At 42.1% G+C, this 16,966-nt stretch overlaps 43 non-coding genes and 33 pseudogenes across 43 annotated transcripts; all 76 read left to right on the top strand.

Moving 5' to 3' along the window:
* The first annotated feature begins 21 nt into the window (after window positions 1–21).
* Window positions 22–140, top strand: LOC134895712 (5S ribosomal RNA; annotated as a pseudogene).
* Window positions 141–247: 107 nt separating this feature from the next.
* On the top strand, window positions 248–366 carry LOC135061236 (5S ribosomal RNA). Its single transcript, XR_010247623.1, has one exon. It is a non-coding gene; the product is annotated as a 5S ribosomal RNA (ribosomal RNA).
* A 107-nt stretch (window positions 367–473) lies between these two features.
* On the top strand, window positions 474–592 carry LOC134889114 (5S ribosomal RNA; annotated as a pseudogene).
* Window positions 593–699: 107 nt separating this feature from the next.
* On the top strand, window positions 700–818 carry LOC135067921 (5S ribosomal RNA). Its single transcript, XR_010254128.1, has one exon. It is a non-coding gene; the product is annotated as a 5S ribosomal RNA (ribosomal RNA).
* Window positions 819–925: 107 nt separating this feature from the next.
* Window positions 926–1,044, top strand: LOC134889997 (5S ribosomal RNA; annotated as a pseudogene).
* Window positions 1,045–1,151: 107 nt separating this feature from the next.
* Window positions 1,152–1,270, top strand: LOC134893946 (5S ribosomal RNA; annotated as a pseudogene).
* Window positions 1,271–1,377: 107 nt separating this feature from the next.
* LOC134889684 (5S ribosomal RNA) lies at window positions 1,378–1,496 on the top strand (annotated as a pseudogene).
* Window positions 1,497–1,603: 107 nt separating this feature from the next.
* LOC135070963 (5S ribosomal RNA) lies at window positions 1,604–1,722 on the top strand. The gene has a single exon (XR_010257110.1). It is a non-coding gene; the product is annotated as a 5S ribosomal RNA (ribosomal RNA).
* A 107-nt stretch (window positions 1,723–1,829) lies between these two features.
* Window positions 1,830–1,948, top strand: LOC135070962 (5S ribosomal RNA). Its single transcript, XR_010257109.1, has one exon. It is a non-coding gene; the product is annotated as a 5S ribosomal RNA (ribosomal RNA).
* Window positions 1,949–2,055: 107 nt separating this feature from the next.
* On the top strand, window positions 2,056–2,174 carry LOC134886508 (5S ribosomal RNA). Its single transcript, XR_010170588.1, has one exon. It is a non-coding gene; the product is annotated as a 5S ribosomal RNA (ribosomal RNA).
* Window positions 2,175–2,281: 107 nt separating this feature from the next.
* LOC135068284 (5S ribosomal RNA) lies at window positions 2,282–2,400 on the top strand. The gene has a single exon (XR_010254488.1). It is a non-coding gene; the product is annotated as a 5S ribosomal RNA (ribosomal RNA).
* Window positions 2,401–2,507: 107 nt separating this feature from the next.
* Window positions 2,508–2,626, top strand: LOC134892334 (5S ribosomal RNA; annotated as a pseudogene).
* A 107-nt stretch (window positions 2,627–2,733) lies between these two features.
* LOC134892889 (5S ribosomal RNA) lies at window positions 2,734–2,853 on the top strand (annotated as a pseudogene).
* A 107-nt stretch (window positions 2,854–2,960) lies between these two features.
* On the top strand, window positions 2,961–3,079 carry LOC135060353 (5S ribosomal RNA). Its single transcript, XR_010246747.1, has one exon. It is a non-coding gene; the product is annotated as a 5S ribosomal RNA (ribosomal RNA).
* A 107-nt stretch (window positions 3,080–3,186) lies between these two features.
* Window positions 3,187–3,305, top strand: LOC135059134 (5S ribosomal RNA). Its single transcript, XR_010245549.1, has one exon. It is a non-coding gene; the product is annotated as a 5S ribosomal RNA (ribosomal RNA).
* A 107-nt stretch (window positions 3,306–3,412) lies between these two features.
* LOC134888470 (5S ribosomal RNA) lies at window positions 3,413–3,531 on the top strand (annotated as a pseudogene).
* Window positions 3,532–3,638: 107 nt separating this feature from the next.
* On the top strand, window positions 3,639–3,757 carry LOC134888469 (5S ribosomal RNA; annotated as a pseudogene).
* A 107-nt stretch (window positions 3,758–3,864) lies between these two features.
* On the top strand, window positions 3,865–3,983 carry LOC135067283 (5S ribosomal RNA). Its single transcript, XR_010253503.1, has one exon. It is a non-coding gene; the product is annotated as a 5S ribosomal RNA (ribosomal RNA).
* Window positions 3,984–4,090: 107 nt separating this feature from the next.
* Window positions 4,091–4,209, top strand: LOC134900142 (5S ribosomal RNA). Its single transcript, XR_010173659.1, has one exon. It is a non-coding gene; the product is annotated as a 5S ribosomal RNA (ribosomal RNA).
* A 107-nt stretch (window positions 4,210–4,316) lies between these two features.
* On the top strand, window positions 4,317–4,435 carry LOC135062253 (5S ribosomal RNA). Its single transcript, XR_010248607.1, has one exon. It is a non-coding gene; the product is annotated as a 5S ribosomal RNA (ribosomal RNA).
* Window positions 4,436–4,542: 107 nt separating this feature from the next.
* Window positions 4,543–4,661, top strand: LOC134900140 (5S ribosomal RNA). Its single transcript, XR_010173658.1, has one exon. It is a non-coding gene; the product is annotated as a 5S ribosomal RNA (ribosomal RNA).
* A 107-nt stretch (window positions 4,662–4,768) lies between these two features.
* On the top strand, window positions 4,769–4,887 carry LOC134891609 (5S ribosomal RNA; annotated as a pseudogene).
* Window positions 4,888–4,994: 107 nt separating this feature from the next.
* LOC135067780 (5S ribosomal RNA) lies at window positions 4,995–5,113 on the top strand. The gene has a single exon (XR_010253990.1). It is a non-coding gene; the product is annotated as a 5S ribosomal RNA (ribosomal RNA).
* Window positions 5,114–5,220: 107 nt separating this feature from the next.
* LOC134894744 (5S ribosomal RNA) lies at window positions 5,221–5,339 on the top strand (annotated as a pseudogene).
* A 107-nt stretch (window positions 5,340–5,446) lies between these two features.
* On the top strand, window positions 5,447–5,565 carry LOC134900139 (5S ribosomal RNA). The gene has a single exon (XR_010173657.1). It is a non-coding gene; the product is annotated as a 5S ribosomal RNA (ribosomal RNA).
* A 107-nt stretch (window positions 5,566–5,672) lies between these two features.
* LOC135069272 (5S ribosomal RNA) lies at window positions 5,673–5,791 on the top strand. The gene has a single exon (XR_010255458.1). It is a non-coding gene; the product is annotated as a 5S ribosomal RNA (ribosomal RNA).
* A 107-nt stretch (window positions 5,792–5,898) lies between these two features.
* Window positions 5,899–6,017, top strand: LOC134887860 (5S ribosomal RNA; annotated as a pseudogene).
* Window positions 6,018–6,124: 107 nt separating this feature from the next.
* Window positions 6,125–6,243, top strand: LOC135060369 (5S ribosomal RNA). The gene has a single exon (XR_010246763.1). It is a non-coding gene; the product is annotated as a 5S ribosomal RNA (ribosomal RNA).
* Window positions 6,244–6,349: 106 nt separating this feature from the next.
* On the top strand, window positions 6,350–6,468 carry LOC135059069 (5S ribosomal RNA). Its single transcript, XR_010245486.1, has one exon. It is a non-coding gene; the product is annotated as a 5S ribosomal RNA (ribosomal RNA).
* A 107-nt stretch (window positions 6,469–6,575) lies between these two features.
* On the top strand, window positions 6,576–6,694 carry LOC134886770 (5S ribosomal RNA). Its single transcript, XR_010170845.1, has one exon. It is a non-coding gene; the product is annotated as a 5S ribosomal RNA (ribosomal RNA).
* A 107-nt stretch (window positions 6,695–6,801) lies between these two features.
* On the top strand, window positions 6,802–6,920 carry LOC135059132 (5S ribosomal RNA). Its single transcript, XR_010245548.1, has one exon. It is a non-coding gene; the product is annotated as a 5S ribosomal RNA (ribosomal RNA).
* Window positions 6,921–7,026: 106 nt separating this feature from the next.
* On the top strand, window positions 7,027–7,145 carry LOC134901680 (5S ribosomal RNA). Its single transcript, XR_010175165.1, has one exon. It is a non-coding gene; the product is annotated as a 5S ribosomal RNA (ribosomal RNA).
* Window positions 7,146–7,251: 106 nt separating this feature from the next.
* Window positions 7,252–7,370, top strand: LOC134892868 (5S ribosomal RNA; annotated as a pseudogene).
* Window positions 7,371–7,477: 107 nt separating this feature from the next.
* LOC134888349 (5S ribosomal RNA) lies at window positions 7,478–7,596 on the top strand (annotated as a pseudogene).
* A 107-nt stretch (window positions 7,597–7,703) lies between these two features.
* On the top strand, window positions 7,704–7,822 carry LOC134887820 (5S ribosomal RNA; annotated as a pseudogene).
* A 107-nt stretch (window positions 7,823–7,929) lies between these two features.
* LOC134901265 (5S ribosomal RNA) lies at window positions 7,930–8,048 on the top strand. Its single transcript, XR_010174756.1, has one exon. It is a non-coding gene; the product is annotated as a 5S ribosomal RNA (ribosomal RNA).
* A 107-nt stretch (window positions 8,049–8,155) lies between these two features.
* On the top strand, window positions 8,156–8,274 carry LOC135067225 (5S ribosomal RNA). Its single transcript, XR_010253446.1, has one exon. It is a non-coding gene; the product is annotated as a 5S ribosomal RNA (ribosomal RNA).
* A 107-nt stretch (window positions 8,275–8,381) lies between these two features.
* On the top strand, window positions 8,382–8,500 carry LOC134888468 (5S ribosomal RNA; annotated as a pseudogene).
* A 107-nt stretch (window positions 8,501–8,607) lies between these two features.
* Window positions 8,608–8,726, top strand: LOC134900138 (5S ribosomal RNA). The gene has a single exon (XR_010173656.1). It is a non-coding gene; the product is annotated as a 5S ribosomal RNA (ribosomal RNA).
* Window positions 8,727–8,833: 107 nt separating this feature from the next.
* LOC135062251 (5S ribosomal RNA) lies at window positions 8,834–8,952 on the top strand. The gene has a single exon (XR_010248605.1). It is a non-coding gene; the product is annotated as a 5S ribosomal RNA (ribosomal RNA).
* Window positions 8,953–9,059: 107 nt separating this feature from the next.
* On the top strand, window positions 9,060–9,178 carry LOC134900137 (5S ribosomal RNA). The gene has a single exon (XR_010173655.1). It is a non-coding gene; the product is annotated as a 5S ribosomal RNA (ribosomal RNA).
* A 107-nt stretch (window positions 9,179–9,285) lies between these two features.
* On the top strand, window positions 9,286–9,404 carry LOC134891608 (5S ribosomal RNA; annotated as a pseudogene).
* A 107-nt stretch (window positions 9,405–9,511) lies between these two features.
* Window positions 9,512–9,630, top strand: LOC135067778 (5S ribosomal RNA). Its single transcript, XR_010253988.1, has one exon. It is a non-coding gene; the product is annotated as a 5S ribosomal RNA (ribosomal RNA).
* A 107-nt stretch (window positions 9,631–9,737) lies between these two features.
* LOC134894743 (5S ribosomal RNA) lies at window positions 9,738–9,856 on the top strand (annotated as a pseudogene).
* A 107-nt stretch (window positions 9,857–9,963) lies between these two features.
* LOC134900136 (5S ribosomal RNA) lies at window positions 9,964–10,082 on the top strand. Its single transcript, XR_010173654.1, has one exon. It is a non-coding gene; the product is annotated as a 5S ribosomal RNA (ribosomal RNA).
* A 107-nt stretch (window positions 10,083–10,189) lies between these two features.
* On the top strand, window positions 10,190–10,308 carry LOC134886329 (5S ribosomal RNA). Its single transcript, XR_010170416.1, has one exon. It is a non-coding gene; the product is annotated as a 5S ribosomal RNA (ribosomal RNA).
* A 107-nt stretch (window positions 10,309–10,415) lies between these two features.
* LOC134892677 (5S ribosomal RNA) lies at window positions 10,416–10,534 on the top strand (annotated as a pseudogene).
* A 107-nt stretch (window positions 10,535–10,641) lies between these two features.
* LOC135067427 (5S ribosomal RNA) lies at window positions 10,642–10,760 on the top strand. Its single transcript, XR_010253643.1, has one exon. It is a non-coding gene; the product is annotated as a 5S ribosomal RNA (ribosomal RNA).
* A 106-nt stretch (window positions 10,761–10,866) lies between these two features.
* LOC135059056 (5S ribosomal RNA) lies at window positions 10,867–10,985 on the top strand. The gene has a single exon (XR_010245475.1). It is a non-coding gene; the product is annotated as a 5S ribosomal RNA (ribosomal RNA).
* Window positions 10,986–11,092: 107 nt separating this feature from the next.
* LOC135058592 (5S ribosomal RNA) lies at window positions 11,093–11,211 on the top strand. Its single transcript, XR_010245018.1, has one exon. It is a non-coding gene; the product is annotated as a 5S ribosomal RNA (ribosomal RNA).
* Window positions 11,212–11,318: 107 nt separating this feature from the next.
* On the top strand, window positions 11,319–11,437 carry LOC135059304 (5S ribosomal RNA). Its single transcript, XR_010245712.1, has one exon. It is a non-coding gene; the product is annotated as a 5S ribosomal RNA (ribosomal RNA).
* Window positions 11,438–11,543: 106 nt separating this feature from the next.
* On the top strand, window positions 11,544–11,662 carry LOC134901678 (5S ribosomal RNA). Its single transcript, XR_010175163.1, has one exon. It is a non-coding gene; the product is annotated as a 5S ribosomal RNA (ribosomal RNA).
* Window positions 11,663–11,769: 107 nt separating this feature from the next.
* Window positions 11,770–11,888, top strand: LOC135062228 (5S ribosomal RNA). The gene has a single exon (XR_010248582.1). It is a non-coding gene; the product is annotated as a 5S ribosomal RNA (ribosomal RNA).
* Window positions 11,889–11,994: 106 nt separating this feature from the next.
* Window positions 11,995–12,113, top strand: LOC134895265 (5S ribosomal RNA; annotated as a pseudogene).
* A 107-nt stretch (window positions 12,114–12,220) lies between these two features.
* On the top strand, window positions 12,221–12,339 carry LOC134888307 (5S ribosomal RNA; annotated as a pseudogene).
* A 107-nt stretch (window positions 12,340–12,446) lies between these two features.
* On the top strand, window positions 12,447–12,565 carry LOC135065312 (5S ribosomal RNA). Its single transcript, XR_010251595.1, has one exon. It is a non-coding gene; the product is annotated as a 5S ribosomal RNA (ribosomal RNA).
* Window positions 12,566–12,672: 107 nt separating this feature from the next.
* Window positions 12,673–12,791, top strand: LOC134890731 (5S ribosomal RNA; annotated as a pseudogene).
* A 107-nt stretch (window positions 12,792–12,898) lies between these two features.
* On the top strand, window positions 12,899–13,017 carry LOC134893945 (5S ribosomal RNA; annotated as a pseudogene).
* A 107-nt stretch (window positions 13,018–13,124) lies between these two features.
* Window positions 13,125–13,243, top strand: LOC134892112 (5S ribosomal RNA; annotated as a pseudogene).
* Window positions 13,244–13,350: 107 nt separating this feature from the next.
* On the top strand, window positions 13,351–13,469 carry LOC135059044 (5S ribosomal RNA). Its single transcript, XR_010245463.1, has one exon. It is a non-coding gene; the product is annotated as a 5S ribosomal RNA (ribosomal RNA).
* Window positions 13,470–13,576: 107 nt separating this feature from the next.
* On the top strand, window positions 13,577–13,695 carry LOC134886654 (5S ribosomal RNA). Its single transcript, XR_010170733.1, has one exon. It is a non-coding gene; the product is annotated as a 5S ribosomal RNA (ribosomal RNA).
* Window positions 13,696–13,802: 107 nt separating this feature from the next.
* LOC135059293 (5S ribosomal RNA) lies at window positions 13,803–13,921 on the top strand. Its single transcript, XR_010245701.1, has one exon. It is a non-coding gene; the product is annotated as a 5S ribosomal RNA (ribosomal RNA).
* Window positions 13,922–14,027: 106 nt separating this feature from the next.
* Window positions 14,028–14,146, top strand: LOC134901677 (5S ribosomal RNA). The gene has a single exon (XR_010175162.1). It is a non-coding gene; the product is annotated as a 5S ribosomal RNA (ribosomal RNA).
* Window positions 14,147–14,253: 107 nt separating this feature from the next.
* LOC135062227 (5S ribosomal RNA) lies at window positions 14,254–14,372 on the top strand. The gene has a single exon (XR_010248581.1). It is a non-coding gene; the product is annotated as a 5S ribosomal RNA (ribosomal RNA).
* Window positions 14,373–14,478: 106 nt separating this feature from the next.
* LOC134895264 (5S ribosomal RNA) lies at window positions 14,479–14,597 on the top strand (annotated as a pseudogene).
* Window positions 14,598–14,704: 107 nt separating this feature from the next.
* Window positions 14,705–14,823, top strand: LOC134893631 (5S ribosomal RNA; annotated as a pseudogene).
* A 107-nt stretch (window positions 14,824–14,930) lies between these two features.
* LOC135065311 (5S ribosomal RNA) lies at window positions 14,931–15,049 on the top strand. Its single transcript, XR_010251594.1, has one exon. It is a non-coding gene; the product is annotated as a 5S ribosomal RNA (ribosomal RNA).
* Window positions 15,050–15,156: 107 nt separating this feature from the next.
* Window positions 15,157–15,275, top strand: LOC134890730 (5S ribosomal RNA; annotated as a pseudogene).
* Window positions 15,276–15,382: 107 nt separating this feature from the next.
* LOC134896038 (5S ribosomal RNA) lies at window positions 15,383–15,501 on the top strand (annotated as a pseudogene).
* Window positions 15,502–15,608: 107 nt separating this feature from the next.
* Window positions 15,609–15,727, top strand: LOC134889833 (5S ribosomal RNA; annotated as a pseudogene).
* Window positions 15,728–15,834: 107 nt separating this feature from the next.
* LOC134887895 (5S ribosomal RNA) lies at window positions 15,835–15,953 on the top strand (annotated as a pseudogene).
* Window positions 15,954–16,060: 107 nt separating this feature from the next.
* LOC135068562 (5S ribosomal RNA) lies at window positions 16,061–16,179 on the top strand. The gene has a single exon (XR_010254758.1). It is a non-coding gene; the product is annotated as a 5S ribosomal RNA (ribosomal RNA).
* A 107-nt stretch (window positions 16,180–16,286) lies between these two features.
* Window positions 16,287–16,405, top strand: LOC134889996 (5S ribosomal RNA; annotated as a pseudogene).
* A 107-nt stretch (window positions 16,406–16,512) lies between these two features.
* On the top strand, window positions 16,513–16,631 carry LOC134893944 (5S ribosomal RNA; annotated as a pseudogene).
* A 107-nt stretch (window positions 16,632–16,738) lies between these two features.
* Window positions 16,739–16,857, top strand: LOC135067920 (5S ribosomal RNA). Its single transcript, XR_010254127.1, has one exon. It is a non-coding gene; the product is annotated as a 5S ribosomal RNA (ribosomal RNA).
* A 107-nt stretch (window positions 16,858–16,964) lies between these two features.
* Window positions 16,965–16,966, top strand: part of LOC134890161 (5S ribosomal RNA) — a 119-nt pseudogene continuing 117 nt past the window's right edge.

The raw sequence follows: 16,966 nt of genomic DNA, 5'->3' as shown, positions 1-16,966 counted from the left end.
CTAACAGAAACCACACAGCTCATCTACAGCCACACCACATTGGATACGCCCAAACTCATCTTATCATGGAAGCTAAGCAGTGTTGGGCCTGGTTAGTACTTGGATGGGAGACCAACTGGGAATACAAGGTGCTGTAGATATTTTTATACTGCCAACACCGTTCTGTAGATGCATTCCATTTTCAAACGTATTCATTTATGAACCAGTAGTTAGAAGTAGAAAAGTTATAACAGAAACCACACAGCTCATCTACAGCCACACCACACTGGATACGCCCAATCTCTTCTGATCTTGGAAGCTAAGCAGTGTTGGGCCTGGTTAGTACTTGGATGGGAGACCACCTGGGAATACAAGGTGCTGTAGATATTTTTATACTGCCAACACCGTTCTGTTGATGCATTCCATTTTCAAATGTATTCATTTATGAACCAGTAGTTAGAAGTAGAACAGTTCTAACAGAAACCACAAAGCTCATCTACAGCCACACCACACTGGATACGCCCAATCTCATCTGATCTTGGAAGCTAAGCAGTGTTGGACCTGGTTAGTACTTGGATGGGAGACCACCTGGGAATACAAGGTGCTTTAGAAATTTTTATACTGCCAACACCGTTCTGTTGATGCATTCCTTTTTCAAACATATTCATTTATGAACCAGTAGTTAGAAGTAGAAAAGTTCTAATAGAAACCACTAAGCTCATCTACAGCCACACCACACTGGATACGCCCAATCTCGTCTGATCTTGGAAGCTAAGCAGTGTTGGGCCTGGTTAGTGCTTGGATGGGAGACCACCTGGGAATACAAGGTGCTGTAGATATTTTTATACTGCCAACACCGTTCTGTTGATGCATTCCATTTTCAAACGTATTCATTTATGAACCAGTAGTTAGAAGTAGAACAGTTCAAACAGAAACCACAAAGCTCATCTACAGCCACACCACACTGGATACGCCCAATCTCATCTTATCTTGGAAGCTAAGCAGTGTTGGGCCTGGTTAGTACTTGGATAGGAGACCACCTGGGAATACAAGGTGCTGTAGATATTTTTATACTGCCAACACCGTTCTGTTGATGCATTCCATTTTCAAACTTATTCATTTATGAACCAGTAGTTAGAAGTAGAAAAGTTCTAACAGAAACCACACAGCTCATCTACAGCCACACCACATTGGATACGCCCAAACTCATCTTATCTTGGAAGCTAAACAGTGTTGGGCCTGGTTAGTACTTGGATGGGAGACCAACTGGGAATACAAGGTGCTGTAGATATTTTTATACTGCCAACACCGTTCTGTTGATGCATTCCATTTTCGAACATATTCATTTATGAACCAGTAGTTAGAAGTAGAAAAGTTCTAATAGAAACCACTAAGCTCATCTACAGCCACACCACACTGGGTACGCCCAATCTCGTCTGATCTTGAAAGCTAAGCAGTGTTGGGCCTGGTTAGTGCTTGGATGGGAGACCACCTGGGAATACAAGGTGCTGTAGATATTTTTATACTGCCAACACCGTTCTGTTGATGCATTCCATTTTCAAACGTATTCATTTATGAACCAGTAGTTAGAAGTAGACAAGTTCTAACAGAAACCACAAAGCTCATCTATAGCCACGCCACACTGGATACGCCCAATCTCCTCTGATCTTGGAAGCTAAGCAGTGTTGGGCCTGGTTAGTACTTGGATGGGAGACCACCTGGGAATACAAGGTGCTGTAGATATTTTTATACTGCCAACACCGTTCTGTTGATGCATTCCATTTTCAAACGTATTCATTTATGAACCAGTAGTTAGAAGTAGACAAGTTCTAACAGAAACCTCAAAGCTCATCTATAGCCACGCCACACTGGATACGCCCAATCTCCTCTGATCTTGGAAGCTAAGCAGTGTTGGGCCTGGTTAGTACTTGGATGGGAGACCACCTGGGAATACAAGGTGCTGTAGATATTTTTATACTGCCAACACCGTTCTGTTGATGCATTCCATTTTCGAACATATTCATTTATGAACCAGTAGTTAGAAGTAGAAAAGTTCTAATAGAAACCACAAAGCTCATCTACAGCCACACCACACTGGATACGCCCAATCTCGTCTGATCTTGAAAGCTAAGCAGTGTTGGGCCTGGTTAGTGCTTGGATGGGAGACCACCTGGGAATACAAGGTGCTGTAGATATTTTTATACTGCCAACACCGTTCTGTTGATGCATTCCATTTTCAAACGTATTCATTTATGAACCAGTAGTTAGAAGTAGACAAGTTCTAACAGAAACCACAAAGCTCATCTACAGCCACGCCACACTGGATACGCCCAATCTCCTCTGATCTTGGAAGCTAAGCAGTGTTGGGCCTGGTTAGTACTTGGATGGGAGACCACCTGGGAATACAAGGTGCTGTAGATATTTTTATACTGCCAACACCGTTCTGTTGATGCATTCCATTTTCAAACGTATTCATTTATGAACCAGTAGTTAGAAGTAGAACAGTTCTAACAGAAACCACAAAGCTCATCTACAGCCACACCACACTGGATACGCCCAATCTCATCTGATCTTGGAGGCTAAGCAGTGTTGGACCTGGTTAGTACTTAGATGGGAGACCACCTGGGAATACAAGGTGCTATAGAAATTTTTATACTGCCAACACCGTTCTGTTGATGCATTCCATTTTCGAACATATTCATTTATGAACCAGTAGTTAGAAGTAGAAAAGTTCTAATAGAAACCACTAAGCTCATCTACAGCCACACCACGCTGGATACGCCCAATCTCATTTGATCGTGGAAGCTAAGCAGTGTTGGGCCTGGTTAGTACTTGGATGGGAGACCACCTTGGGAATACAAGGTGCTGTAGATATTTTTATACTGCCAACACCGTTCTGTTGATGCATTCCATTTTCAAACGTTTTCATTTATGAACCAGTAGTTAGAAGTAGACAAGTTCTAACAGAAACCACAAAGCTCATCTACAGCCACGCCACACTGGATACGCCCAATCTCATCTGATCTTGGAAGCTAAGCAGTGTTGGGCCTGGTTAGTACTTGGATGGGAGACCACCTGGGAATACAAGGTGCTGTAGATATTTTTATACTGCCAACACCGTTCTGTTGATGCATTCCATTTTCAAACGTTTTCATTTATGAACCAGTAGTTAGAAGTAGAAAAGTTCTAACAGAAACCACAAAGCTCATCTACAGCCACACCACACTGGATATGCCCAATCTCATCTGATCTTGGAAGCTAAGCAGTGTTGGGCCTGGTTAGTACTTGGATGGGAGACCACCTGGGAATACAAGGTGCTGTAGATATTTTTATACTGCCAACACCGTTCTGTTGATGCATTCCATTTTCTAACGTATTCATTTATGAACCAGTAGTTAGAAGTAGAAAAGTTCTAACAGAAACCACAAAGCTCATCTACATCCAAATCACACTGGATACGCCCAATCTCATCTGATCTTGGAAGCTAAGCAGTGTTGGGCCTGGTTAGTACTTGTATGGGAGACCACCTGGGAATACAAGGTGCTGTAGATATTTTTATACTGCCAACACCGTTCTGTTGATGCATTCCATTTTCAAACGTATTCATTTATGAACCAGTAGTTAGAAGTAGAAAAGTTCTAACAGAAACCACAAAGCTCATCTACATCCAAATCACACTGGATACGCCCAATCTCATCTGATCTTGGAAGCTAAGCAGTGTTGGGCCTGGTTAGTACTTGTATGGGAGACCACCTGGGAATACAAGGTGCTGTAGATATTTTTATACTGCCAACACCGTTCTGTTGATGCATTCCATTTTCAAACGTATTCATTTATGAACCAGTAGTTAGAAGTAGAAAAGTTCTAATAGAAACCACAAAGCTCATCTACAGCCACACCACACTGGATACGCCCAATCTCATCTGATCTTGGAAGCAAAGCAGTGTTGGGCCTGGTTAGTACTTGGAAGGGAGACCACCTGGGAATACAAGGTGCTGTAGATATTTTTATACTGCCAACACCGTTCTGTTGATGCATTCCATTTTCAAACGTATTCATTTATGAACCAGTAGTTAGAAGTAGAAAAGTTCTAGCAGAAAACACAAAGCTCATCTACAGCCACACCACACTGGATACGCCCAATCTCATCTGATCTTGGAAGCTAAGCAGTGTTGGGCCTGGTTAGTACTTGGATGGGAGACCACCTGGGAATACAAGGTGCTGTAGATATTTTTATACTGCCAACACCGTTCTGTTGATGCATTCCATTTTCAAACGTACTCATTTATGAACCAGTAGTTAGAAGTAGAAAAGTTCTAACAGAAACCACAAAGCTCATCGACAGCCACACCACACTGGATACGCCCAATCTCATCTGATCTTGGAAGCTAAGCAGTGTTGGGCCTGGTTAGTACTTGGATGGGAGACCACCTGGGAATACAAGGTGCTGTAGATATTTTTATACTGTCAACACCGTTCTGTTGATGCATTCCATTTTCAAACGTAATTATTTATGAACCAGTAGTTAGAAGTAGAAAAGTTCTAGCAGAAACCACAAAGCTCATCTACAGCCACACCACACTGGATACGCCCAATCTCATCTGATCTTGGAAGCTAAGCAGTGTTGGGCCTGGTTAGTACTTGGATGGGAGACCACCTGGGAATACAAGGTGCTGTAGATATTTTTATACTGCCAACACCGTTCTGTTGATGCATTCCATTTTCAAACGTACTCATTTATGAACCAGTAGTTAGAAGTAGAAAAGTTCTAACAGAAACCACAAAGCTCATCGACAGCCACACCACACTGGATACGCCCAATCTCATCTGATCTTGGAAGCTAAGAAGTGTTGGGCCTGGTTAGTTCTTGGATGGGAGACCACCTGAGAATACAAGGTGCTGTAGATATTTTTATACTGCCAACACCGTTCTGTTGATGCATTCCATTTTCAAACGTACTCATTTATGAACCAGTAGTTAGAAGTAGAAAAGTTCTAACAGAAACCACAAAGCTCATCTACAGCCACACCACACTGGATACGCCCAATCTCATCTGATCTTGGAAGCTAAGCAGTGTTGGGCCTGGTTAGTACTTGAATAGGAGACCACCTGGGAATACAAGGTGCTGTAGATATTTTTATACTGCCAACACCGTTCTGTTGATGCATTCCATTTTCAAACGTATTCATTTATGAACCAGTAGTTAGAAGTAGAAAAGTTCTAACAGAAACCACACAGCTCCTCTACAGCCACACCACATTGGATACGCCCAAACTCATCTTATCTTGGAAGCTAAGCAGTGTTGGGCCTGGTTAGTACTTGGATGGGAGACCAACTGGGAATACAAGGTGCTGTAGATATTTTTATACTGCCAACACCGTTCTGTAGATGCATTCCATTTTCAAACGTATTCATTTATGAACCAGTAGTTAGAAGTAGAAAAGTTCTAACAGAAACCACAAAGCTCATCTACAGCCACACCACACTGGATACGCCCAATCTCATCTGATCTTGGAAGCTAAGCAGTGTTGGGCCTGGTTAGTACTTGGATGGGAGACCACCTGGGAATACAAGGTGCTGTAGATATTTTTATACTGCCAACACCGTTCTGTTGATGCATTCCTTTTTCAAACGTATTCATTTATGAACCAGTAGTTAGAAGTAGAACAGTTCTAACAGAAACCACAAAGCTCATCTACAGCCACACCACTCTGGATACGCCCAATCTCATCTGATCTTGGAAGCTAAGCAGTGTTGGGCCTGGTTAGTGCTTGGATGGGAGACCACCTGGGAATACAAGGTGCTGTAGATATTTTTATACTGCCAACACCGTTCTGTTGATGCATTCCATTTTCAAACGTATTCATTTATGAACCAGTAGTTAGAAGTAGAAAAGTTCTAATAGAAACCACAAAGCTCATCTACAGCCACACCACACTGGAAACGCCCAATCTAGTCTGATCTTGGAAGCTAAGCAGTGTTGGGCCTGGTTAGTGCTTGGATGGGAGACCACCTGGGAATACAAGGTGCTGTAGATATTTTTATACTGCCAACACCGTTCTGTTGATGCATTCCATTTTCAAACGTATTCATTTACGAACCAGTAGTTAGAAGTAGAAAAGTTCTAACAGAAAACACAAAGCTCATCTACAGCCACACCACACTGGATACGCCCAATCTCATCTGATCTTGGAAGCAAAGCAGTGTTGGGCCTGGTTAGTACTTGGATGGGAGACCACCTGGGAATACAAGGTGCTGTAGATATTTTATACTGCCAACACCGTTCTGTTGATCCATTCCATTTTTAAACGTATTCATTTATGAACCAGTAGTTAGAAGTAGAAAAGTTCTAACAGAAACCACAAAGCTCATCTACAGCCACACCACACTGGAAGCACCCAATCTCATCTGATCTTGGAAGCTAAGCAGTGTTGGGCCTGGTTAGTACTTGGAAGGGAGACCACCTGGGAATACAAGGTGCTGTAGATATTTTTATACTGCCAACACCGTTCTGTTGATGCATTCCATTTTCAAACGTATTCATTTATGAACCAGTAGTTAGAAGTAGAAAAGTTCTAACAGAAACCACAAAGCTCATCTACAGCCACACCACACTGGATACACCCAATCTCATCTGATCTTGGAAGCTAAGCAGTGTTGGGCCTGGTTAGTACTTGGATGGGAGACCACCTGGGAATACAAGGTGCTGTAGATATTTTTATATTGTCAACACCGTTCTGTTGATGCATTCCATTTTTAAACGTAATTATTTATGAACCAGTAGTTAGAAGTAGAAAAGTTCTAGCAGAAACCACAAAGCTCATCTACAGCCACACCACACTGGATATGCCCAATCTCATCTGATCTTGGAAGCTAAGCAGTGTTGGGCCTGGTTAGTACTTGGATGGGAGACCACCTGGGAATACAAGGTGCTGTAGATATTTTATACTGCCAACACTGTTCTGTTGATCCATTCCATTTTCAAACGTATTCATTTATGAACCAGTAGTTAGAAGTAGAAAAGTTCTAACAGAAACCACAAAGCTCATCTACAGCCACACCACACTGGAAGCGCCCAATCTCATCTGATCTTGGAAGCTAAGCAGTGTTGGGCCTGGTTAGTACTTGGAAGGGAGACCACCTGGGAATACAAGGTGCTGTAGATATTTTTATACTGCCAACACGTTCTGTTGATGCATTCCATTTTCAAACGTATTCATTTATGAACCAGTAGTTAGAAGTAGAAAAGTTCTAACAGAAACTACACAGCTCATCTACAGCCACACCACATTGGATACGCCCAAACTCATCTTATCTTGGAAGCTAAGCAGTGTTGGGCCTGGTTAGTACTTGGATGGGAGACCAACTGGGAATACAAGGTGCTGTAGATATTTTTATACTGCCAACACCGTTCTGTAGATGCATTCCATTTTCAAACGTATTCATTTATGAACCAGTAGTTAGAAGTAGAACAGTTCTAACAGAAACCACAAAGCTCATCTACAGCAACACCACACTGGATACGCCCAATCTCATCTGATCTTGGAAGCTAAGCAGTGTTGGGTCTGGTTAGTGCTTGGATGGGAGACCACCTGGGAATACAAGGTGCTGTAGATATTTTTATACTGCCAACACCGTTCTGTTGATGCATTCCTTTTTCAAACATATTCATTTATGAACCAGTAGTTAGAAGTAGAAAAGTTCTAATAGAAAATACTAAGCTCATCTACAGCCACACCACACTGGATACGCCCAATCTCATCTGATCTTGGAAGCTAAGGAGTGTTGGGCCTGGTTAGTGCTTGGATGGGAGACCACCTGGGAATACAAGGTGCTGTAGATATTTTTATACTGCCAACACCGTTCTGTTGATGCATTCCATTTTCAAACGTATTCATTTATGAACCAGTAGTTAGAAGTAGAAAAGTTCAAACAGAAACCACAAAGCTCATCTACAGCCACACCACACTGGATGCGCCCAATCTCATCTGATCTTGGAAGCTAAGCAGTGTTGGGCCTGGTTAGTACTTGGATGGGAGACCACCTGGGAATACAAGGTGCTGTAGATATTTTTATACTGCCAACACCGTTCTGTTGATGCATTCCATTTTCTAACGTATTCATTTATGAACCAGTAGTTAGAAGTAGAAAAGTTCTAACAGAAACCACAAAGCTCATCTACAGCCACTCCACACTGGATACGCCCAATCTCATCAGATCTTGGAAGCTAAGCAGTGTTGGGCCTGGTTCGTACTTGGATGGGAGACCACCTGGGAATACAAGGTGCTGTAGATATTTTTATACTGCCAACACCGTTCTGTTGATGCATTCCATTTTCTAACGTATTCATTTATGAACCAGTAGTTAGAAGTAGAAAAGTTCTAACAGAAACCACAAAGCTCATCTACATCCAAATCACACTGGATACGCCCAATCTCATCTGATCTTGGAAGCTAAGCAGTGTTGGGCCTGGTTAGTACTTGTATGGGAGACCACCTGGGAATACAAGGTGCTGTAGATATTTTTATACTGCCAACACCGTTCTGTTGATGCATTCCATTTTCAAACGTATTCATTTATGAACCAGTAGTTAGAAGTAGAAAAGTTCTAATAGAAACCACAAAGCTCATCTACAGCCACACCACACTGGATACGCCCAATCTCATCTGATCTTGGAAGCTAAGCAGTGTTGGGCCTGGTTAGTACTTGGATGGGAGACCACCTGGGAATACAAGGTGCTGTAGATATTTTTATACTGCCAACACCGTTCTGTTGATGCATTCCATTTTCAAACGTACTCATTTATGAACCAGTAGTTAGAAGTAGAAAAGTTCTAACAGAAACCACAAAGCTCATCGACAGCCACACCACACTGGATACGCCCAATCTCATCTGATCTTGGAAGCTAAGCAGTGTTGGGCCTGGTTAGTACTTGGATGGGAGACCACCTGGGAATACAAGGTGCTGTAGATATTTTTATACTGTCAACACCGTTCTGTTGATGCATTCCATTTTCAAACGTAATTATTTATGAACCAGTAGTTAGAAGTAGAAAAGTTCTAGCAGAAACCACAAAGCTCATCTACAGCCACACCACACTGGATACGCCCAATCTCATCTGATCTTGGAAGCTAAGCAGTGTTGGGCCTGGTTAGTACTTGGATGGGAGACCACCTGGGAATACAAGGTGCTGTAGATATTTTTATACTGTCAACACCGTTCTGTTGATGCATTCCATTTTCAAACGTAATCATTTATGAACCAGTAGTTAGAAGTAGAAAAGTTCTAACAGAAACCACAAAGCTCATCGACAGCCACACCACACTGGATACGCCCAATCTCATCTGATCTTGGAAGCTAAGAAGTGTTGGGCCTGGTTAGTTCTTGGATGGGAGACCACCTGAGAATACAAGGTGCTGTAGATATTTTTATACTGCCAACACCGTTCTGTTGATGCATTCCATTTTCAAACGTACTCATTTATGAACCAGTAGTTAGAAGTAGAAAAGTTCTAACAGAAACCACAAAGCTCATCTACAGCCACACCACACTGGATACGCCCAATCTCATCTGATCTTGGAAGCTAAGCAGTGTTGGGCCTGGTTAGTACTTGAATAGGAGACCACCTGGGAATACAAGGTGCTGTAGATATTTTTATACTGCCAACACCGTTCTGTTGATGCATTCCATTTTCAAACGTATTCATTTATGAACCAGTAGTTAGAAGTAGAAAAGTTCTAACAGAAACCACACAGCTCCTCTACAGCCACACCACATTGGATACGCCCAAACTCATCTTATCTTGGAAGCTAAGCAGTGTTGGGCCTGGTTAGTACTTGGATGGGAGACCAACTGGGAATACAAGGTGCTGTAGATATTTTTATACTGCCAACACCGTTCTGTAGATGCATTCCATTTTCAAATGTATTCATTTATGAACCAGTAGTTAGAAGTAGAAAAGTTCTAACAGAAACCACAAAGCTCATCTACAGCCACACCACACTGGATACGCCCAATCTCATCTGATCTTGGAAGCTAAGCAGTGTTGGGCCTGGTTAGTACTTGGATGGGAGACCACCTGGGAATACAAGGTGCTGTAGATATTTTTATACTGCCAACACCGTTCTGTTGATGCATTCCTTTTTCAAACGTATTCATTTATGAACCAGTAGTTAGAAGTAGAACAGTTCTAACAGAAACCACAAAGCTCATCTACAGCCGCACCACACTGGATACGCCCGATCTCATCTGATCTTGGAAGCTAAGCAGTGTTGGGCCTGGTTAGTGCTTGGATGGGAGACCACCTGGGAATACAAGGTGCTGTAGATATTTTTATACTGCCAACACCGTTCTGTTGATGCATTCCATTTTCAAACGTATTCATTTATGAACCAGTAGTTAGAAGTAGAAAAGTTCTAATAGAAACCACAAAGCTCATCTACAGCCACACCACACTGGAAACGCCCAATCTAGTCTGATCTTGGAAACTAAGCAGTGTTGGGCCTGGTTAGTGCTTGGATGGGAGACCACCTGGGAATACAAGGTGCTGTAGATATTTTTATACTGCCAACACCGTTCTGTTGATGCATTCCATTTTCAAACGTATTCATTTACGAACCAGTAGTTAGAAGTAGAAAAGTTCTAACAGAAAACACAAAGCTCATCTACAGCCACACCACACTGGATACGCCCAATCTCATCTGATCTTGGAAGCAAAGCAGGGTTGGGCCTGGTTAGTACTTGGATGGGAGACCACCTGGGAATACAAGGTGCTGTAGATATTTTATACTGCCAACACCGTTCTGTTGATCCATTCCATTTTTAAACGTATTCATTTATGAACCAGTAGTTAGAAGTAGAAAAGATCTAACAGAAACCACAAAGCTCATCTACAGCCACACCACACTGGAAGCACCCAATCTCATCTGATCTTGGAAGCTAAGCAGTGTTGGGCCTGGTTAGTACTTGGAAGGGAGACCACCTGGGAATACAAGGTGCTGTAGATATTTTTATACTGCCAACACCGTTCTGTTGATGCATTCCATTTTCAAACGTATTCATTTATGAACCAGTAGTTAGAAGTAGAAAAGTTCTAACAGAAACCACAAAGCTCATCTACAGCCACACCACACTGGATACACCCGATCTCATCTGATCTTGGAAGCTAAGCAGTGTTGGGCCTGGTTAGTACTTGGATGGGAGACCACCTGGGAATACAAGGTGCTGTAGATATTTTTATATTGTCAACACCGTTCTGTTGATGCATTCCATTTTTAAACGTAATTATTTATGAACCAGTAGTTAGAAGTAGAAAAGTTCTAGCAGAAACCACAAAGCTCATCTACAGCCACACCACACTGGATACGCCCAATCTCATCTGATCTTGGAAGCTAAGCAGTGTTGGGCCTGGTTAGTACTTGGATGGGAGACCTCCTGGGAATACAAGGTGCTGTAGATATTTTATACTGCCAACACTGTTCTGTTGATCCATTCCATTTTCAAACGTATTCATTTATGAACCAGTAGTTAGAAGTAGAAAAGTTCTAACAGAAACCACAAAGCTCATCTACAGCCACACCACACTGGAAGCGCCCAATCTCATCTGATCTTGGAAGCTAAGCAGTGTTGGGCCTGGTTAGTACTTGGAAGGGAGACCACCTGGGAATACAAGGTGCTGTAGATATTTTTATACTGCCAATACCGTTCTGTTGATGCATTCCATTTTCAAACGTATTCATTTATGAACCAGTAGTTAGAAGTAGAAAAGTTCTAACAGAAACCACAAAGCTCATCTACAGCCACACCACACTGGATACGCCCAATCTCATCTGATCTTGGAAGCTAAGCAGTGTTGGGCCTGGTTAGTACTTGGATGGGAGACCACCTGGGAATACAAGGTGCTGTCGATATTTTTATACTGCCAACACGTTCTGTTGATGCATTCCATTTTCAAACGTATTCATTTATGAACCAGTAGTTAGAAGTAGAAAAGTTCTAACAGAAACCACACAGCTCATCTACAGCCACACCACATTGGATACGCCCAAACTCATCTTATCTTGGAAGCTAAGCAGTGTTAGGCCTGGTTAGTACTTGGATGGGAGACCAACTGGGAATACAAGGTGCTGTAGATATTTTTATACTGCCAACACCGTTCTGTAGATGCATTCCATTTTCAAACGTATTCATTTATGAACCAGTAGTTAGAAGTAGAACAGTTCTAACAGAAACCACAAAGCTCATCTACAGCAACACCACACTGGATACGCCCAATCTCATCTGATCTTGGAAGCTAAGCAGTGTTGGGTCTGGTTAGTCCTTGGATGGGAGACCACCTGGGAATACAAGGTGCTGTAGATATTTTTATACTGCCAACACCGTTCTGTTGATGCATTCCTTTTTCAAACATATTCATTTATGAACCAGTAGTTAGAAGTAGAAAAGTTCTAATAGAAAACACTAAGCTCATCTACAGCCACACCACACTGGATACGCCCAATCTCATCTGATCTTGGAAGCTAAGCAGTGTTGGGCCTGGTTAGTGCTTGGATGGGAGACCACCTGGGAATACAAGGTGCTGTAGATATTTTTATACTGCCAACACCGTTCTGTTGATGCATTCCATTTTCAAACGTATTCATTTATGAACCAGTAGTTAGAAGTAGAAAAGTTCAAACAGAAACCACAAAGCTCATCTACAGCCACACCACACTGGATACGCCCAATCTCATCTTATCTTGGAAGCTAAGCAGTGTTGGGCCTGGTTAGTACTTGGATAGGAGACCACGTGGGAATACAAGGTGCTGTAGATATTTTTATACTGCCAACACCGTTCTGTTGATGCATTCCATTTTCAAACGTATTCATTTATGAACCAGTAGTTAGAAGTAGAAAAGTTCTAACAGAAACCACACAGCTCATCTACAGCCACACCACATTGGATACGCCCAAACTCATCTTATCTTGGAAGCTAAACAGTGTTGGGCCTGGTTAGTACTTGGATGGGAGACCAACTGGGAATACAAGGTGCTGTAGATATTTTTATACTGCCAACACCGTTCTGTAGATGCATTCCATTTTCAAACGTATTCATTTATGAACCAGTAGTTAGAAGTATAAAAGTTCTAACAGAAACCACAAAGCTCATCTACGGCAACGCCACACTGGATACGTCCAATCTCGTCTGATCTTGGAAGCTAAGCAGTGTTGGGCCTGGTTAGTGCTTGGATGGGAGACCACCTGGGAATACAAGGTGCTGTAGATATTTTTATACTGCCAACACCGTTCTGTTGATGCATTCCATTTTCAAACGTATTCATTTATGAACCAGTAGTTAAAAGTAGAAAAGTTCTAACAGAAAACACAAAGCTCATCTACAGCCACACCACACTGGAAGCACCCAATCTCATCTGATCTTGGAAGCTAAGCAGTGTTGGGCCTGGTTAGTACTTGGAAGGGAGACCACCTGGGAATACAAGGTGCTGTAGATATTTTTATACTGCCAACACCGTTCTGTTGATGCATTCCATTTTCAAACGTATTCATTTATGAACCAGTAGTTAGAAGTAGAAAAGTTCTAACAGAAACCACAAAGCTCATCTACAGCCACACCACACTGGATACACCCAATCTCATCTGATCTTGGAAGCTAAGCAGTGTTGGGCCTGGTTAGTACTTGGATGGGAGACCACCTGGGAATACAAGGTGCTGTAGATATTTTTATATTGTCAACACCGTTCTGTTGATGCATTCCATTTTTAAACGTAATTATTTATGAACCAGTAGTTAGAAGTAGAAAAGTTCTAGCAGAAACCACAAAGCTCATCTACAGCCACACCACACTGGATACGCCCAATCTCATCTGATCTTGGAAGCTAAGCAGTGTTGGGCCTGGTTAGTACTTGGATGGGAGACCTCCTGGGAATACAAGGTGCTGTAGATATTTTATACTGCCAACACTGTTCTGTTGATCCATTCCATTTTCAAACGTATTCATTTATGAACCAGTAGTTAGAAGTAGAAAAGTTCTAACAGAAACCACAAAGCTCATCTACAGCCACACCACACTGGAAGCGCCCAATCTCATCTGATCTTGGAAGCTAAGCAGTGTTGGGCCTGGTTAGTACTTGGAAGGGAGACCACCTGGGAATACAAGGTGCTGTAGATATTTTTATACTGCCAATACCGTTCTGTTGATGCATTCCATTTTCAAACGTATTCATTTATGAACCAGTAGTTAGAAGTAGAAAAGTTCTAACAGAAACCACAAAGCTCATCTACAGCCACACCACACTGGATACGCCCAATCTCATCTGATCTTGGAAGCTAAGCAGTGTTGGGCCTGGTTAGTACTTGGATGGGAGACCACCTGGGAATACAAGGTGCTGTCGATATTTTTATACTGCCAACACGTTCTGTTGATGCATTCCATTTTCAAACGTATTCATTTATGAACCAGTAGTTAGAAGTAGAAAAGTTCTAACAGAAACCACACAGCTCATCTACAGCCACACCACATTGGATACGCCCAAACTCATCTTATCTTGGAAGCTAAGCAGTGTTAGGCCTGGTTAGTACTTGGATGGGAGACCAACTGGGAATACAAGGTGCTGTAGATATTTTTATACTGCCAACACCGTTCTGTAGATGCATTCCATTTTCAAACGTATTCATTTATGAACCAGTAGTTAGAAGTAGAACAGTTCTAACAGAAACCACAAAGCTCATCTACAGCAACACCACACTGGATACGCCCAATCTCATCTGATCTTGGAAGCTAAGCAGTGTTGTGTCTGGTTAGTTCTTGGATGGGAGACCACCTGGGAATACAAGGTGCTGTAGATATTTTTATACTGCCAACACCGTTCTGTTGATGCATTCCTTTTTCAAACATATTCATTTATGAACCAGTAGTTAGAAGTAGAAAAGTTCTAATAGAAAACACTAAGCTCATCTACAGCCACACCACACTGGATACGCCCAATCTCATCTGATCTTGGAAGCTAAGCAGTGTTGGGCCTGGTTAGTGCTTGGATGGGAGACCACCTGGGAATACAAGGTGCTGTAGATATTTTTATACTGCCAACACCGTTCTGTTGATGCATTCCATTTTCAAACGTATTCATTTATGAACCAGTAGTTAGAAGTAGAAAAGTTCAAACAGAAACCACAAAGCTCATCTACAGCCACACCACACTGGATACGCCCAATCTCATCTTATCTTGGAAGCTAAGCAGTGTTGGGCCTGGTTAGTACTTGGATAGGAGACCACGTGGGAATACAAGGTGCTGTAGATATTTTTATACTGCCAACACCGTTCTGTTGATGCATTCCATTTTCAAACGTATTCATTTATGAACCAGTAGTTAGAAGTAGAAAAGTTCTAACAGAAACCACACAGCTCATCTACAGCCACACCACATTGGATACGCCCAAACTCATCTTATCTTGGAAGCTAAACAGTGTTGGGCCTGGTTAGTACTTGGATGGGAGACCAACTGGGAATACAATGTGCTGTAGATATTTTTATACTGCCAACACCGTTCTGTAGATGCATTCCATTTTCAAACGTATTCATTTATGAACCAGTAGTTAGAAGTATAAAAGTTCTAACAGAAACCACAAAGCTCATCTACGGCCACGCCACACTGGATACGTCCAATCTCGTCTGATCTTGGAAGCTAAGCAGTGTTGGGCCTGGTTAGTGCTTGGATGGGAGACCACCTGGGAATACAAGGTGCTGTAGATATTTTTATACTGCCAACACCGTTCTGTTGATGCATTCCATTTTCAAACGTATTCATTTATGAACCTGTAGTTAAAAGTAGAAAAGTTCTAACAGAAAACACAAAGCTCATCTACAGCCACACCACACTGGATACACCCAATCTCATCTGATCGTGGAAGCTAAGCAGTGTTGAGCCTGGTAAGTACTTGGATGGGAGACCACCTGGGAATACAAGGTGCTGTAGATATTTTTATACTGCCAACACCGTTCTGTTGATGCATTCCATTTTCAAACGTTTTCATTTATGAACCAGTAGTTAGTAGTAGACAAGTTCTAACAGAAACCACAAAGCTCATCTACAGCCACGCCACACTGGATACGCCCAATCTCATCTGATCTTGGAAGTTAAGCAGTGTTGGGCCTGGTTAGTACTTGGATGAGAGACCACCTGGGAATACAAGGTGCTGTAGATATTTTTATACTGCCAACACCGTTCTGTTGATGCATTCCATTTTCAAACGTATTCATTTATGAACCAGTAGTTAGAAGTAGAAAAGTTCAAACAGAAACCACAAAGCTCATCTACAGCCACACCACACTGGATACGCCCAATCTCATCTTATCTTGGAAGCTAAGCAGTGTTGGGCCTGGTTAGTACTTGGATAGGAGACCACCTGGGAATACAAGGTGCTGTAGATATTTTTATACTGCCAACACCGTTCTGTTGATGCATTCCATTTTCAAACGTATTCATTTATGAACCAGTAGTTAGAAGTAGAAAAGTTCTAACAGAAACCACCCAGCTCATCTACAGCCACACCACATTGGATACGCCCAAACTCATCTTATCTTGGAAGCTAAACAGTGTTGGGCCTGGTTAGTACTTGGATGGGAGACCAACTGGGAATACAAGGTGCTGTAGATATTTTTATACTGCCAACACCGTTCTGTAGATGCATTCCATTTTCAAACGTATTCATTTATGAACCAGTAGTTAGAAGTAGAAAAGTTCTAACAGAAACCACAAAGCTCATCTACAGCCACACCACACTGGATACGCCCAATCTCGTCTGATCTTGGAAGCTAAGCAGTGTTGGGCCTGGTTAGTGCTTGGATGGGAGACCACCTGGGAATACAAGGTGCTGTAGATATTTTTATGCTGCCAACACCGTTCTGTTGATGCATTCCATTTTCAAACGTATTCATTTATGAACCAGTAGTTAAAAGTAGAAAAGTTCTAACAGAAAACACAAAGCTCAT

Source organism: Pseudophryne corroboree, chromosome 3 (genome assembly GCF_028390025.1).
Source record: "Pseudophryne corroboree isolate aPseCor3 chromosome 3, aPseCor3.hap2, whole genome shotgun sequence".
In the NCBI taxonomy this organism is placed as follows: Eukaryota; Metazoa; Chordata; class Amphibia; order Anura; family Myobatrachidae; genus Pseudophryne; species Pseudophryne corroboree.
The sequence above is the reverse complement of the archived record's forward strand: the minus strand, read 5'-3'. Positions and strand labels throughout refer to the sequence as shown.